Here is a 16,674-nt window from a genome sequence, read left to right as displayed (position 1 = left end):
AACAGCAGAATATATATTTTTGAAGGGAGATATCTCATAATTTATGCTTAGCCTTTTGTTTGACTTCAGTGGGAATCTGGGAAAAATGATTTTCTAATAACTAAATGCGGCGAGGTTTGTCATCTACCGACAGAATGTTTCCAAAGCAGACTAGAATGGCAGGATCTATAAGATGGAGAACAATTACAGAAGCAATTTTCAATTCAAAACAGGTGATTCTATTACACATATGTAATTAGTGTATCAAATCCAAACTAGTATAGTAATTTCAAGTAACAGATTTAAATTTAAAAATTAAGTTAAACCACTCATTTGGCATCATATTCAGAAGTAATAGTTCTGTAATATAATTAAAGTTTTTTTTTCTGATAAAGTTACAATGTTAGTTACTCAAAATAAATTCATAATGATAACATTTCTCCTTTGAAATAATTTGAAATTTGATGTAATTTCAATGAAAATAGCAAAGGTATCCTGTTAATGACCGTGGGTGGAGAGACCAAAATCCCTAGCAAGAATAGAAAATACATTTGGAAATCAAGAATAATAAAGAATGAGGTTTAAGTGATGTATTTGCAATTTGTGAAACTGTAATAGGCTTTGTAAAATTTTGAATAATGATGTATACACTATAAATCAATGTAATAGAAACTCCAAAATATGTAAAATATAAAAGCAAACATTCAGTGAGCACTCACCAAGTTATAGATGCTTCTCATGCATTGTCCAATTTTTCTCCAAATTTATTGAGATATAACTGACAAATAAAAGTTGTGTATATTTAAGGTGTAAATGTGACGTTTTAATGTTAAGTATACTTTGTAAAATTAATACCATAATCAAGCTAATTAATATATTCATTACCTCACATAGTTAACTGTGTGTGTGTTTTCCTGTGTGTGTGCTAAGAATACTTACAACCTACTCTCATAGCAAATTTCAAGTATATAATACAATATTATTAAGTATAGTCACCATGTTGTACATTAGTTTTCCTGAATGTATTCATCTTATAACTGAACATTTATATCCTTTAACCAACACCTTCCCATTTCGCTCAACCCATCCCCCCTGGTAACTACTCTTTTACTCTCTGTTTCTATGAATCTGGTCTTTTTAGAATCCACATATAAATGAGATCATGCAGTACTTATCTCTCTGTTCCTGGTTTATTTAACTTAGCATAATGTCTTCCAGTTTCATCCATATTGTCACAAGCGGTATAATTATCTTCTTTTTAAGGTTGAATAGTATTCCACTGTGTATATATATCACATCTTCTTTATCTATTCATTCATCAAGAGACATGTAGATTGTTTCCATATTGTGACTATGGTGAACAGCGTTATGCATTGCTTCTTTTGACCATAGTTGCCGACTTACAGAGAAACTATAATTTTGCCTGTTTTAAACTGAGAAGAAACTGAAGCAAGTAAGTAACAGAGGTGGATTCTTTTTATTGAGACTTAATTGATATACAATAAACAAAGTGCATTTAAAGATTTGATAAATGTCATCTGCAGAAACACTACCACATTCAAGTTAGTGAGCACACCATCATCCCCCAAAAGTTTCCTTGTTATCCCTTGTAATCCCACCTTTCTATTTCTCCCCATAGCCGCTTACGTGCCAGTTACAAGAAACATACTTGAAATGTAAAGATATGAATAGGTTTAAAGTAAACAGGTGGAAAAAAATATGTAGCATGCAAAGAGTTAACACAAGAAATCTGGTGTGGCAATGTTATAATAAAAGTAGACAACACCAAGAGTGTTCTAAGTGAAAAGGAGAAATTATTATAATAATAAAAGGGCCAAACCAGAAAATTGTCATAATACTATTAATAATTACATATATACCTAATCATTGAACTTCAAAATTCATTAAGCAAACAAACAATCAAACAAAACAACACAAAACTAGTAGCTACTCTACTGGATATGGCAGGTGTAGATCAGAAAGTTTTACTGGATGATGCTGATCTATAGTTTTCTGAAGCATAACCCAAGAATCTTATATTTAGCCACATTTTATCCATCTATAACAAGAACAGACACCTAAAAATATAAAAAATTCAGATAAAAAAGCACCCACGAGTTCTTCTTGAAAAATCCTTCTCAATAAGGTACACTATCTGACCAAGATTTGGTGCCCAATAAGGAACTCTGAAATGAAACTCTATCATGGCATAGACTGGAAGGGAGGGGAGGGAATTGAAATTATTACATAGGCAATAGAATCAAGGTGATTGGTAACTCTTATTATAAAATGAAAGGCCCTGTAACATATAATTCGTAAAAGAAATGCTATAAATATAAAATTCTATAAATTGTAAGCAACTAATTTAAAAATAGATTTCAAATAAAAGAATGAGGGAGGAAGCATGAAAAAATTAGGAGGAAATTTAAATCAGCAAATGTCTGTATATAAAACATTTCAAATAACAAGAAACCATAAAATATAATATCTAATAGTGTGACATTTATAGTCACACTTGTATGGTAAGATCATAAAATGGGATAAAATCAAGTATTAAATTAATTAAAAACTCAGTTTGGATAATAAAACAAAATACAAGACATATGCCTAAGAACTTTGAATGTAAAAATATGAGCATAAATACATGAGGCAAATATAACCAATAAAAAAGTTAGAGCCATCAGTATTGATAGCAGACAAAATTGATCTCAGAATCTAAAGCATTAAATGAAATTCAAGTCATGTAATTCTCAAAAAGCATAGTTCCAAATAAAACAGCATAAAAAAACAAGACACAATAACTTCAGGAAGTACAATAAGAATTACACATCAGACTATTTAAACTGTCTTTGCACATCACAGATCAAGTAAGTGACAACAAAATTAGAATTATATAATTAACAATAAAGAGTACATAAGTACTGTAGTCTCTAAAGAGTAGATAATATCTTTTCTTTTCAAGGTTTTATACTGTATTATAAATGACCCTAATACCTTCTAAAAATTACAAATTAGAAACAAGTCATGAAATAAGGAATAAAAACATAAGTAAACACCTATGGAAACAAAGCCACAGTATTATCTTGGGCATCTAAAACAGTCCTCTAAATAATTTAAATCCAGTAGTCATCAAAACTAAAATTCGAGCATATGAAAACATATTATATATAGTTAAGCTAAAATCACAGAAATTATCTGACTCAAATGTTATCATTTTTCAGTAAGAAAATAATGAAAAATTGAAATTAGATTTTTGATCAGAAATCAAGGAGAGTATATTATACAAGAATGCCAGAAGATTTAAATGCTGTATTTCAGTGCCTCAGATTTAACATTTTAACTCTTTACTGAATTACAAGAATGTTTAAATAATATTCATATTGATAGAGGCAAAATATTTTGAATGACTTTATAAACTATAAAGCCTGTTGTTATAATTGTCAAATAATTTACTGTATCAATGTTTTTATTACGAAAATATAGAAACTCATGTTTTTACATAGATAAGTCAATTTCTAGAATTTTGAAACATATGTTCAATATTAAAAATAACTATGAAACTGTCATTTAAAATGTCTATATTTAAGTTTTTTTAACAGTAGTTGCTTTTAAAGAATTATTGTAAATGTATAGTTTCTGATGAAGAGTATTTAATTATTCATATGTTTATAATTACTATTTTTCATTCCAATTTAGTTATCATTTTCTAATGGAAGTTTCTATTCTATATTTTTAAAATTGCAGTGTATTAAATATACTCAGATATTTTATTTTAGTTGGTCATTTATTGAGAATGACCAACTAACTATCTCATGTTATCTATACACAATGAAACATTTAAAATGAGTTATCTAATGCTATCTTCTTTAGTAGAATAGAACTTTTGTAGACTTACCAATCATTGTTTATTTTTTTTTCTGTGTGATAAAGTGTTGCTGATTTAGGAACTATATTTTTAAAGAGGTGTTAATTACATTGTCTTCTCTATGCTTTTGTTTTTGCTTTATGGGATTACAGAAAATATTTTGGAGAAATATATACGTTTTCTGAAATTTAACTTAAGATACAGTCAGGGTGTTAACATTTTTGTGATAGCACAGTTCATATCAATGAACACATTGTAGTTGTTAGAATAATTTTGATAACAATTAAAAATGTCGTAAATAGAACAGTCACATGAAATTTAACTTTCCTATGTGCATACTCTTGACTATTATCATTTAGAGGAATCAGAATATATCACTTGTATACCTGTTTTTTTAATGATAGTGCACTATTTTTAGGAATATGCATCTTAGTACTCTACCTGATTAAATTTTCTTCCACATGTTGTGAGAATAAATGTATAATGTGAACTCTGAATTACAGAATTCGAGTGTAAATTGCTTTGCCATATTCTTTAAGGTTAAAAACATATTCTAAACTTCCTAATGGAATGTATGTAGATAGCTCTTCCCCTCAATAGATTGTCTTATGCATATTACATGATTATTAGCACTTATAGTTGCTGTTGTTGCTTCTTAACTGATAAAGAAAAATCATCATCATATTTCATTTATATATAATTCATAATCTAAATTAAGACACACATTTGAGGATAGAATTTTCTCTCATTAGAATATATGTGAACATTTTATGATAAAATTACATGTGTATATATGGATTGTAGAATAAAATATGATGAGTTAAAAATAGAGAAAAAAATCTCTATAGATTAAATAAGGAAAATTATAGGTCTTTATACCTCATAGATGGAATGGTTGATTGTACATCTTTTAGTATAAGACATTCTGGGTATGAATCCTTTACTTCATAGTTGTGTGTCTTGGACAAATATTTGCCCATATCATCTATGATATGGGGTAGAAAGCTAGCATCTACTTTATAGAGTTTTTGTGAGTATTAACTGCATAAGTCCACGTAAACCACTTTAATTAATGTTAGAGACCATTGTTATTCTTGAAAATAGGGTTAGTTGAGGCCAACATACAGTGTTATCCCTGTTATCAATTCTGGGATCCATCTTATCTTAAGGCTTGAAAAATAATATGGTGCGGGGAGGGCCATAGGGTGGTCTGTGCGGTACATACTGGAGTTTATAGATGCAACTTAATATTGATATTGATAAAATATAGATTCAACTATGTTTTTCACTAAAAATAGAACCCAGATAATTTCAAATTATGGGAACTAAGTAAATAGAGCAAACAAGAAAAATTCTGCTTTTAATGTATTTTTGTCTGTATATAATAATAATTAAGTACTTGCTCTATGTCTCTACGTCTTTTGCTCTCTTTGCATAAAAGTACCTTGAAGGATAAATTTCACCCTATTAAAAGGGGTAATTTCTCTCTCTGTGTGTCTCCCTGTCTCTCTCTGTCATTCTTTTAACAGATTTTTTCTTCTGAGAAGTTTTTTTAGAGAAAGGACAAAAGGGAACTCATAAAAGCACTGGGATCCTGATCAAGGTAACTATAATTTTAAAAATTATATTATCTTACATTATCTTTTAAAACAATGAGCTTGAATTACTTTTGTGGTCTTTTTACGTGGACTTGATGTTATTTATTTTGATTCGGATTTGATTTTCTGGTGCTTCATAAATTTGAGGCTTTCTATCTTTCATTAAATTTGGAAATATTTGTCATTTGAATATTGCCTTTCTCATATTCTCCTTGTTTTCTCCTTCTCTCCTTCAGGGACTCCAGTTACTTCTTTGTCATTGCCATTTTGTTCTCCATCTCTCCTAATCTTTCTTTCATATTTTTCATCTTCGATGCGTCCACTGCTTGGGGCAATTTTTAAAAGCTATCATCCAGTTCACTGTTCTTTTTCTAGGTATGTTTGATAGAGAGCTTGACCTGTCCATTGTGCTTTTGTTTTTTTAACTATCAGAAGTCCTACTTAGTCTTTTTCATATTCTGTATTTTTATTTTTATAAGCTTCCATAGCACAACCGTGATTTTATTTTACTTTCATTCTTGTAAACATTTTAAAAATCCAGTATATGTAGTTCTTCAAAGTTTAATTTTGCTCTTTATTCTTTTGTCAACTCTTGATCATAGTGAATTTGTTTCTTTGTTTTCTAATTATGTTTCTGAGCTCATATTTGCTTAATCTAAATCTGTGGACATTCTGTGAGGTCCGAGTTGAAGGGATGTTTTCTCAGAGAGAATTTGCCTCTTTCTAGGTTATGGAAAGCCAAAAATACACTAGCTTTTCTGTTTCAGGTTTCCCAGTCCATTCAGATAGAGCTATTTAAACATAAGTCTGTGCAAAAAAAATAACCTGGCTTTTGAAGGGAGGATGAGGCAGAGAGTAGCAAGACACTTTTTTTTTTTTTCCTTATAAGTGTTACCAGGCTGAGAGCTGTGTTTTCCTATTTTCTTTTCTTCCATGGCCAGTAGACAGACCCTTTTTTTCTTTTTTCCTAGCTCACTCTTAAACTATAGTCCTCCAAGGATCCTGATTTATGAATGGAGTGATAGTACTAACTCTCTACCATACGCAAGTCCCATTCTTCATGCTTTCCAGGAAAACTGAGACTGTTAATCCGCAGTACGCCAAGCACCTATAGCCCAGAAGTAGCTTTCGTGCTCATTCAACAGTTTATTACATTTTTCTTTATGTACTCTAAAGACCCAGGAATTTCCGTTTATTTCTTGTACTCTCAGAAACGCACTTAAAAGTACCTTTTTTTTTCCCCCCTGCGTTTTAGGCATAATTTCTAAGCATTCTTAGGTGTGAGAATTGTTAATATTCTAATCTGACAGTTTTCCAGAAGTGGACGTCAACCAGGTGTACTTGTTTAATTAAAAGTATTTAAAAATAAGCTTAAAAATCATTTCTTACAGAACAAACTAACACTAGCCCCATTTTGCTCTTAGAAAATTAATTTTGTAGAACTGGAGCAGTGCCTCACGCCTATAATCCCAGCACTTTGGAGGCCGAGGCAGGCGGATCACATGAGGTCAGGAGTTTGAGACCAACCTGGTCAACATGGTGAAACCCCGTCTCTACTAAAAATACAAAATTAGCCGGACGTGGTGGCAGATGCCTGTAATCCCAGGTACTTGGGAGGCTGAGGCAGGAAAATCACTTGAACCTGGGAGGCAAAGATTGCAGTGAGTTGCAATCACACCGCCGCACTCTAGCCTGAGTGACAGAGTGAGACACCCACTCAAAAAAAATAAAAAGAAAAGAAATTTAACTTTTAAAAAAAAAAAAATTTAAGATTGTTATGGCTAATGGATACAAAAATCAATTAGAAACTTAATTTTCTTGTACATAAATTTGTTATTAGTCTTCTTTTCTTCATTATTATGTCTCATTTCCTCTGACCCCAGGTTTCCTGTCCCAGAATAACAAGCAAATTCTTGTCCTAGCTGCAGAAGAGATTGCCATTTCTCTGTTCCTGACTACCAGATGCCCCTGTTACCTTTATTGAGTGTTGGAGTTTCATCCCATAGCCTCCTTAACCCAAAAGGGAGAAAAATCTGACCTATCTGGAACCTAGTTTGTACTTATTTTGATGGCATTAAGACCCACCTGCCATTTCCCTTGATGACTGAGGCCCAGGTTTTTGAAGTATCTTTATACTCATATATCTTTGTGCTTAAACCTTGAGTCACTAAACCCTGGCCTTATTCTAATATTTTGAAACTGCCTTTTCCCCTCCCCTAGGTTTTCCCTGGGTTCTTGGTCTTTGTTCTTCTATCTCACACTGCCTGTCACACGGCCACCTACTCTTTGCACGGACAATAGACATTTGCCTCAGAGGATTACTTTCCTTATTGTTCTATATTTTTTCAAGAAGGAAACATGTTATTTCATTTTTCTTTTTCCTAAAATGGACTTGTTTTTGTTTCAGAGTTATAAAATAATATATCTTCATTAAAAATTTCCTCCAAATTGTAATAAACTATAAAAGAAGAAAGTGAATCTTCCCTGTAATCTTACATAGCAGGGAATATCACAATTAACAGTTTGCTCGTTCATATGAATTTATGAATACAAAACACAAATATAATGACAAATGTTATTATGCCTTAAATTTCATTTTGTAACCAGAGTTTTTCACGCCAAAGTTATTATGGACATATTTCTATATTAATGAATAGAGAACTACCATATTGTTTTTAATTACTATAAAGTATTCAGTCATATGGAATATGCATAATTTATACATAGTCCTTGCCTGGAGAAAATATAAATTTTCTTTAAATTAGAAAAAATGCTGCAGTAAATTATCATATGTACAGTGCACTGTATGATTTATTTCTATGGTATAAAGTTCTATAAGTGAAATTGCTGAATAAAATGATATGCCCTTTTTAAAATTTGATACATATTGGCAGGTTGACCTCTAAATAGGTTTATACTTCTCAGCACTGAGCATTACGAATCCTATTAATCTTCGTCTATATAATTGGTAATTTATGATATTTAATTGTATTTGATTTAGTTAGAAATATTTAACAGCTTTTAAAATCTGATATTTAAATGAAATGTCAGCTTTTTCAAAGGTTGAAATATGGATAAAGATAGATATAGATAATGTCAATTTACATGTAAATGACTTACTAACAGTAATACAGTGCTTTATTCTTTGCTAAAACAATTTACAGGTGTATTTAGGAAAAATGGTGAATTTTTTTTCTTGACTGCCACCTTTTATCCCTTTTTTAATCCTCAGACATAAATATTATTCCTATTTTGCTATGTGTCCTAAGAAAGCTTTTATTTTAAGAAATAAAAATGAAATGCTCAGAAAGGATTGTGGGAAGGGTTGGAGGCAGAGAAAAACAAGGAAACAAGATTCTTTTTTTGTTGTTGTTGTTCTGTTTTTTTTTTTTCCCCCTTATCAGTGATCAGGCTGAGAGCTGTGTTTTCCTACTTTCTTCCTTGGCCAGCAGATACATTTTATTTTTTTCTAGCTCACTCGAACTATAGTCCTCCAAGGATCCTGATTTGTATAGACACTCACATACATCTTGGTGTTTTGGGTTTTTTTTCCAACATAAACATTTGTTTTTGAGAAGTGTAGATATAACTAGCTGCTTTAGATGGCTCTAACATATTTAATAGTGAGGTTGTTGAACTGTCTATTTTAATATTCCCCTGATGGTGTACCTGTTTGCCGTTTCAAGTTATTCACTCTTACAAAGGGCTATGATGAGCATTTCTGTACCTGTCGTGCTTATAGTGCCTTTTCTTGGCAATGGCTCACTCTTTCCTCACCACAACCCAAGATATCAGAAATAAGATCAGAGAGGTTATTACCTTGTTGAACCAGACCCTGATGGTAAAGGGGAGGATGCACTTGAATGCAGGCCCAGATCCCAAAACTAGTGTTCTTCTTACACAAAGTAGGTCTCTGGCCACCATATGCAATATGTAGTATCAGTAGTATCATTTTTAAGTGCTCTAACACAGCAATAACAGATTGTTGGTAACCAATGTAGGAAAATCACACGCTAAACATGCTAACATTTTTCTCCTAGCTATTCTCCAACTCCAACATGTGATGCTTCCCTTGCTTTATGTGTTTGAATGTTGTCCAGTTTTTACCAAACTCAGCACGCATTCTCATTTTTTGCTCGATCCTTAGCTATGCCATTTCCGTGGTATGTCTTGCTTTATCTCTCTGCACTTTGTTCTCCCTCATCCTTGTTTGCAGAATCTCCCTACCATAGATCAAAGCCAGAGATTTCATTCTGGTGTTAGTTTAGCTTTCTAAAGCCAGCTTTTCATACAGAGGTAAGAAAGGAGGATCAGACTTCTTTATAAAATGAAGCCATTTTTCATAATTATATGTTAAAATTTTCTCATTTGTATAAACTGAATATAAGAAACAGACGACCTGGCGTGGTGGCTCACGCTCATAATCCCAGCACTTTGGGAGGCCCAGGCAGGCGGATCACCTGAGATAAGGAGTTCAAGACCAGCCTGGCCAACAGGGTGAAACCCCATCTCCACTAAAAATACAAAAATTAGCCGGGCATGGGGGCGCATGCCTATAATCCCAGCTACTTGGGAGAATACGGCAGGAGAATGGCTTGAACCCGAGAGGCAGAGGTTGCAGTCAGCTGAGATCACACCACTGCACTCCGGTGGTGAGATCACACCACTGCACAAACAAACAAAAACTGACAAAAACAACAAAATAATAATAGCTAATAAAAAATAATGAGTCTAACTCACTTGCCTGATAGTGGGCCAAATTCTTCACATGTATTTGTTCATTTAATATTTCCAATTTATCTCTGAGGTTTTTAGTATTAGTGTGCTCGTTTTATAGGTAAGAAATTGATTCTTAGAAAAGTTAGATAACTTGACAAAAATAATACATTTATTAGAGAAGAAATAAGGATTTCAATCAGATGTGCCTGGTTTCAGAGCCTTACACTGTGTTTTCTTCTTCAGGTGAATAATCAAATGCATAAGTATGATTTCTATTACATTGAGGGACAAATTATCTTTCTACACATGTAATCTCTGAAATTATAATGAGAGTAAATGTTGAAATAGACTTTAATATACATATTCATTTGACTTATAACTTTTCAGGATTTTATCCAAGGCTTAGGGAAAGGAGATACTATGTATAAAACTATGATTGTGTCTGTTGTGTTAATTTATTTTGTATGCTATGGTAATATGTAGTTTCTAGGCTTCAATAGAAAACTATTGCTAATTTATCATACTGACTTATTTAGGATATTTCTTATTTAAGATAAATACAATAAATATTCAAGAACCATAGATCCAGGGTAAAATACTTGGGACATATATTGAGATAGAATAATAAGATCCATTCAGAAGTCAGATTTAGCATGGGAAGTAAAGCTAAAGTAGGAAAACTAAAGAGAGCACGAGGTCAAGACGAGGAGACTTCTCATAACAAACATTAATAATAACACCCCACCTGTAGGTCAAGTAATTTTCATATGAATACAGTCTATGTGACAGTCAGCCTGCTAGAGAGACATCTCTCAGCGTCTGATGCTGCCTTTGGTAAAAGTGTTGTTATTGTTTTAATAATGTTTTATCAGTCTAATCGTCATTGTATTTGTTTATATTCATTCTATTTACTTTATTCAATGAATTATGAAATTCTTTTCAGAGTGTCAATAAACAAAAAGTCGTGTGAAAAAGAGAGAAAACATCATCACCATGGATAGAAAAACAGTCAGAATATGGTAGGATCTGAGAAGGTATAATTGCATGCTTTGATATTTATGATGAAAGACCAGAGCTGAAAGAAAAATGACAAAAATGCTATCTTAGCCCTTTATGAAACAAAGAAAACCTGAAGGTCGTGCAATAGTGATTTTCATCATTCCTTCCAAAGCTTTGGCAAGCTTTGAAAATTCATATGTAATAGCAGCTAGCATTTCTAAGTGAAAATACTTTAAAATCATCTTGGGACATATAGTCTATTAAAGGAAAAACTTCATTTTCTTTCCATAAAGAAAATATAGTTGTATTTCAGAACCTTATATTGAGTCTATTTAAATAAGTGTATTTTTAGTGCATATTTTTATTGCATAGTTTATGGTAATTTCTTCCTTTCTCTTTTTGTTTTATTTCAAAGCAGGAAGTGTATTTAGTTAAAAATCAGGATCATATATTCAACAAATTTCTGAAAATTATTTTGTTAAAAAATGACTTTCTGGACAAAGAATAGGTTGAAAAATCTAAAAGGCTGTTGTACTTTCTCTTATTCTACAATGGATATTGTGAAAATCACGTAAGTACAAATTTCCTAGAGAATTAAAGGGGAAATGTTTTAAATATTTTAAAGTTCTTAATAAAATCCAATTTCTTTTTCATCAGTTGAACATGTTATAAGACAGAGAGAGCTTTTGCCTTATAGAATTACTTATTTATGCACATTCATATATTCTGTCATGAAAGTATGGCTTTTGTTGTTCCATTACTGGGAAACATGAAATATTTTTAAATTATTCCAAAACTAGTTTTCTTCTGTCTAGGAACATAGAAATGAATAAATTCCACAGGACAATTAACTGAGCTAGCCTTGTCCCAACATATGTCTAAAATAACTACCAAACAAGTAAACTATTCACTTCCATTCATGATATATCATTTACAATGATGTTTTTAAAAATACTTATTACTTAAATATAAACATCTATTTGCTCTCTCGAATTCACCCCACAGTTGTAGGAAATCATGAGAGAGAATGAATCGGTTCGTTGTTATGTTGTTGATTGTTTTTTCTCTCCATTTCTGCCTTACTTTTACCAACACTCCTTACTTTAAAAGAATTTTTAAATAGGGGAAGCATAATGATTATTCAAAAAAGGAAAGTATGACTCTTACTTACCCAGTTAATACTATGTGAATGTGCCAAACATCTGGGCTTTATATTACCTTGGTTAAAACATCTGTTACCTTTAGCTCTTTCATGTCTGTCATTCTTATAAAATTTCCCAGTAAAGTCTTACTGATTCTTTTTCCATCCTTTAATTAAGATGTGCTTTAGCTATGTAGTACTACAGTGAGTTCCTTCCAGGAACTTCTTTATTAAAAAGTAAAAAAAAAAATAATTAATTCAATTAGATACTTCACTTGGATGAAAATTCAAGAAATGATTATGACTGAAGTAAGGTGGAAAGAAAGGCACATTTAAAATCACAACTTTAGGGGTAGACAGTTTTTTTTTTTTTTTGATGCAATAAATTTACAATGTATAGAGATACAACTGTCCTAATTGCAAAGAAAAATCCTTACCTACCATCCCGGGAATCAAGAACAAAGCTAAATTTCTCATTTCTTTTCAATTATAAGGCAATCATAACCTTATATAAAATATTGTTGAGGTAAATTCTACTCACTAAAGCAGAAATTTCACTTAAATAATATGCTAAGTTACCAACTTGTCAATCTATTTTTTTCTAATTGAAATATTTACTTGGAATACTTTTTTTGGTCGCTAAAAATATTATTTTGAGTCATATTTAGTTCTCTTTAGTATCTGAAAGCTGTCTAAACAGCTTTCTGGTGAAAATGATAGCCCACTGCTAGCCCACTGATGAGAGACACTATGTAGCAAATAGAATTTTGTGTCATTGGCTATGCCAGTTAAGTGTTATTGCCTATGTTTTGGTTTTGAGTAATAGGGTATATGTTCTTATTACTCAGTAGACTGTGTTTCAAACAACACAAAACACTGTATCTCAGCTTTAGTAGATTTCCTCTTTGCTCTGAACATATTGCCTTAAATTATTCTTTTCATATTTAAAAGCTGAGTCACAAGTATAATATCAAAGACTATAGAAAGCACAATGTATTCACATCAGAATGATCTTTGTCCCATTAACCCTGAGAGTGGAAGAGAGGTCATGGGTTTTGGGAGGCAACATAAATGGCCATATTTGGACTTGCATGTTTGAATTTGTAAAATATTTTTAAGAAGAGCCAAGGAGACAAAATTCTTTTAACACTATACTAAACCTTATAAATTATAAATTGCTATTGTTTGGATTAAGTAAAAATACAGTTATCTTGAAGACAAGATTTTGTTTTTTTTCTACAGAGTCAAGAATCATGAATATTGAAGATAGAATGATACAGAAATCAAATAAATAAAAACTAGGTTATTTACATTCAAAAATATTTCACAGTGAGAATTTTGCAAAGTATTGTAGGGAAAAAGCTAAAAAATAACTGTTTCTCTTCGATTTGGACATGCATATACTTCTGATTGTTCCCAGAAATTTACCATAGATAATACTTTCGTTACTATACTTAATAAGAACTAACTATTGTGGAATAAGTTTGGTAGAAGCCATGGTCTGTTTGAGACAATTAATAGAGTGAGAACTACTTAATATTAAAGAATGTAGCAAGAATTTACTCTCAATTAAAGCTGGGTTCCATGATGAGAAAGTAGTTAACTATTTTCATGGACATGTTTTGCCATAAAAGACCGTAATTTGTTTAGGGTGGCAAGTGCCATTTCTGAGGTCTCCAAATCAGGAAAAACAGGTGGCTAGTTTATGTCCCAAGGGTGCCAGAGTGCCATCAGTGCCATCTAGTGGCAGTCATCGTGAACTGAAGGTACCTGGCCCCCATGATGTAAAGAACTTAACAATAGGAACCAACATTTGAACGTCTTTGTCTTTTACTGTTGACAGAATTCACATCCAAACAACAGTAATGTTAAATATGAATAAAAAATAAATATAACATATTTTATTACATGACTGATTCCATCATCATGGAATGGATTTTCTTGGACTCCTCAATATCCTTATTTTAAAATTACAATGTTGATTTGACATAAATTTGACATGATTTGACAATTATTGTGGCACAAATGTCAAATATAATAACACTCGGTTTATATATTTCCTATTTTTTGTTTCTCTCAAACTGATTTACAATAATTATATAAGCATTATATAAATCATCTGATCTCTCAATTTAATAGTCTCCTTTAAATCCATTCACTTTAGGTAAAACATTGTAACAAATAGCCTACAGAAGTATTTCCTCTCCCCAAAATACTAGCATACTATTCCTAAATGTATGAAAACCATTTGATATTTGGAGTTTTCTACATAGAAATGATGACTTCTTTTTAAAATATATTAACAGTGAATTCCCATAAAATAGATTACAGTTGTTAGTTTTGACATTTCCATATTGACCTCTTATTCTTCACAATAGTTTTTGAACAATCTTATCATAGGGCTAACAAATGACTACCATAGGCTAAGAGGCCAGTAAGTTCCATTTGTTGTTATTGTAGAAAAGTGAGGCTGGACATGGTGGTTCACCCCTGTGGTCCTAGCACTTTGGGAGGCCAAGGTGGGTGGATCACGAGGTCAGGAGTTCAAGACCAACCTGGCCAAGATGTTTGAAATCCCATCTCTACTAAAAATACAAAAATTAACCGGGCATCGTGGCGAGCAGAATAGCATCTACTCGGGAGGGTGAGGCAGAAAATTACTTGAACTCGGGATGTGGAGGTTGTGGTAAGCTGAGATCACACCACTGCACTCTAGCCTGGGCAACAGAGCAAGACTCTGTCAAAAAGAAAAAAGAAAAAGCCAGTGACCTGGAGTAAGGCGACTCATCCTAGTGTTGGTTAGCTTCTGACTTTATGGCTATGGTCACCCAATTTTTCTTTTTACCACTTATTTCAGCTGTAAAACGAGGTAACTTTTTCTCAGCAGAATCACTTAGGGAGCCATAAACAAGACCTACTATATCTGAGAAGGAAATGGCTGGCATAGAAATTTTGACTGAGATTTTTATAGGATTCAAAAAAACTCAACTTTCTTGAAGTTTAATTTTCATATAATGGTATTAACCTATTTAAAATGTACTTGAGGAGTTCATAAAAGCCTACACCCATGTAACCACCAGGAGAACAAGCATGTGGAATACTTGATCACATCCAAAACTCTCCTCCTCATTCCTTGCAGTCAATACTTCCTCCACCCCAGTCTCAAGTTTTGATTAATTGTGTTCTCTGTTTATGCTCCCTACATATCCCTTAATCTCTTTCCCTGAATGTCTGAATTTGAGAACTGTAACTCTCAGGTGACTACCACTGAAAAGTGCTATGATTTAATGAAGTTTATGTGATAAATTTGATCACTGTGTTGGCCACCATTTTCTTCCTCCTGCATGGCCGTAGACCTTACTGGTAATCAAGATGAGTTAACTTGATTAGGCACATAGTTAATCACAAAAGAAAGAGCAGGAAAGTCCAGATAAATCACTGAAAAATTAAACATGACTTTATGTCATATTAATGATATCAGTAGCATTATCTTTTAAAGTAGGTTAAATAGTTACTTTCTTACAAATCAACAAAATGAAATCAACAAAATCTAAACTTAAATGTGAATTAATAATAGCTTTTTCCCATGAAAAAGGTATTTACTAGTGCTAATACTCAAAATGTGGTCTCTAAATGTTACTTCCCATAGGAAAAAAAATAGAAAACAAACAAACAAACAAACAAACAAACAAAAACAGAGGTTATTAACAAATGACTAATTCCAGATCTAGAGCAGAAAGTATAGAACATAAGCTATCTTCTTTTTTTTTTTTTTTTTTTTTTTGGCCAAAAAAGAAAAAAGTTACCCAATACTGATGAATTCATATAAAATGAACTAGGTAGTCCAAAAGATTTCTATGGCCTAACGAGTGACAACTTGAAGTTTGTTTTTTTATTTAAATAACAAATGCAATGTATTAAAATATATCAAATACACTTTTAAAAGGGCAAAGAACTTTGAAAAGTTAATATTAAGTTTTAAAAAAATCTCATTGCTTCCTGTTGGATGTTACTAGAATACCAGATAATTATTTTGAAAATTGAAAATACTAACAAGCATTTAGTTTGCTCTTCCTGCATAAAATGTATTTTAGGTTAACAAAATAGTGGGTAAGTGTTTTAGTCTGCTTGGACGCCATGACCAAATATCATTGACTGTGCAGCTTAAGCAACAGAAATGTATTTTTCACAGTTCTAGGGGCTGGAAAATTCAAGATTAGGGTGCCAACTGATTCAGTGTCTGGTGAGAGCTCTCCTCCTCACTTCCTGGTGCCACCCTCTGCATGTAGTCTCATATAGCCTTTCCTAAGTGAGTGTTATTGGAGAGAGAACATGGTTCTGTCCTTACAAGGGCACTAATCCCATCTTGAGGG

Source organism: Theropithecus gelada, chromosome 8 (genome assembly GCF_003255815.1).
Source record: "Theropithecus gelada isolate Dixy chromosome 8, Tgel_1.0, whole genome shotgun sequence".
NCBI lineage: Eukaryota > Metazoa > Chordata > Mammalia > Primates > Cercopithecidae > Theropithecus > Theropithecus gelada.
This window is presented reverse-complemented; position numbering follows the sequence as displayed.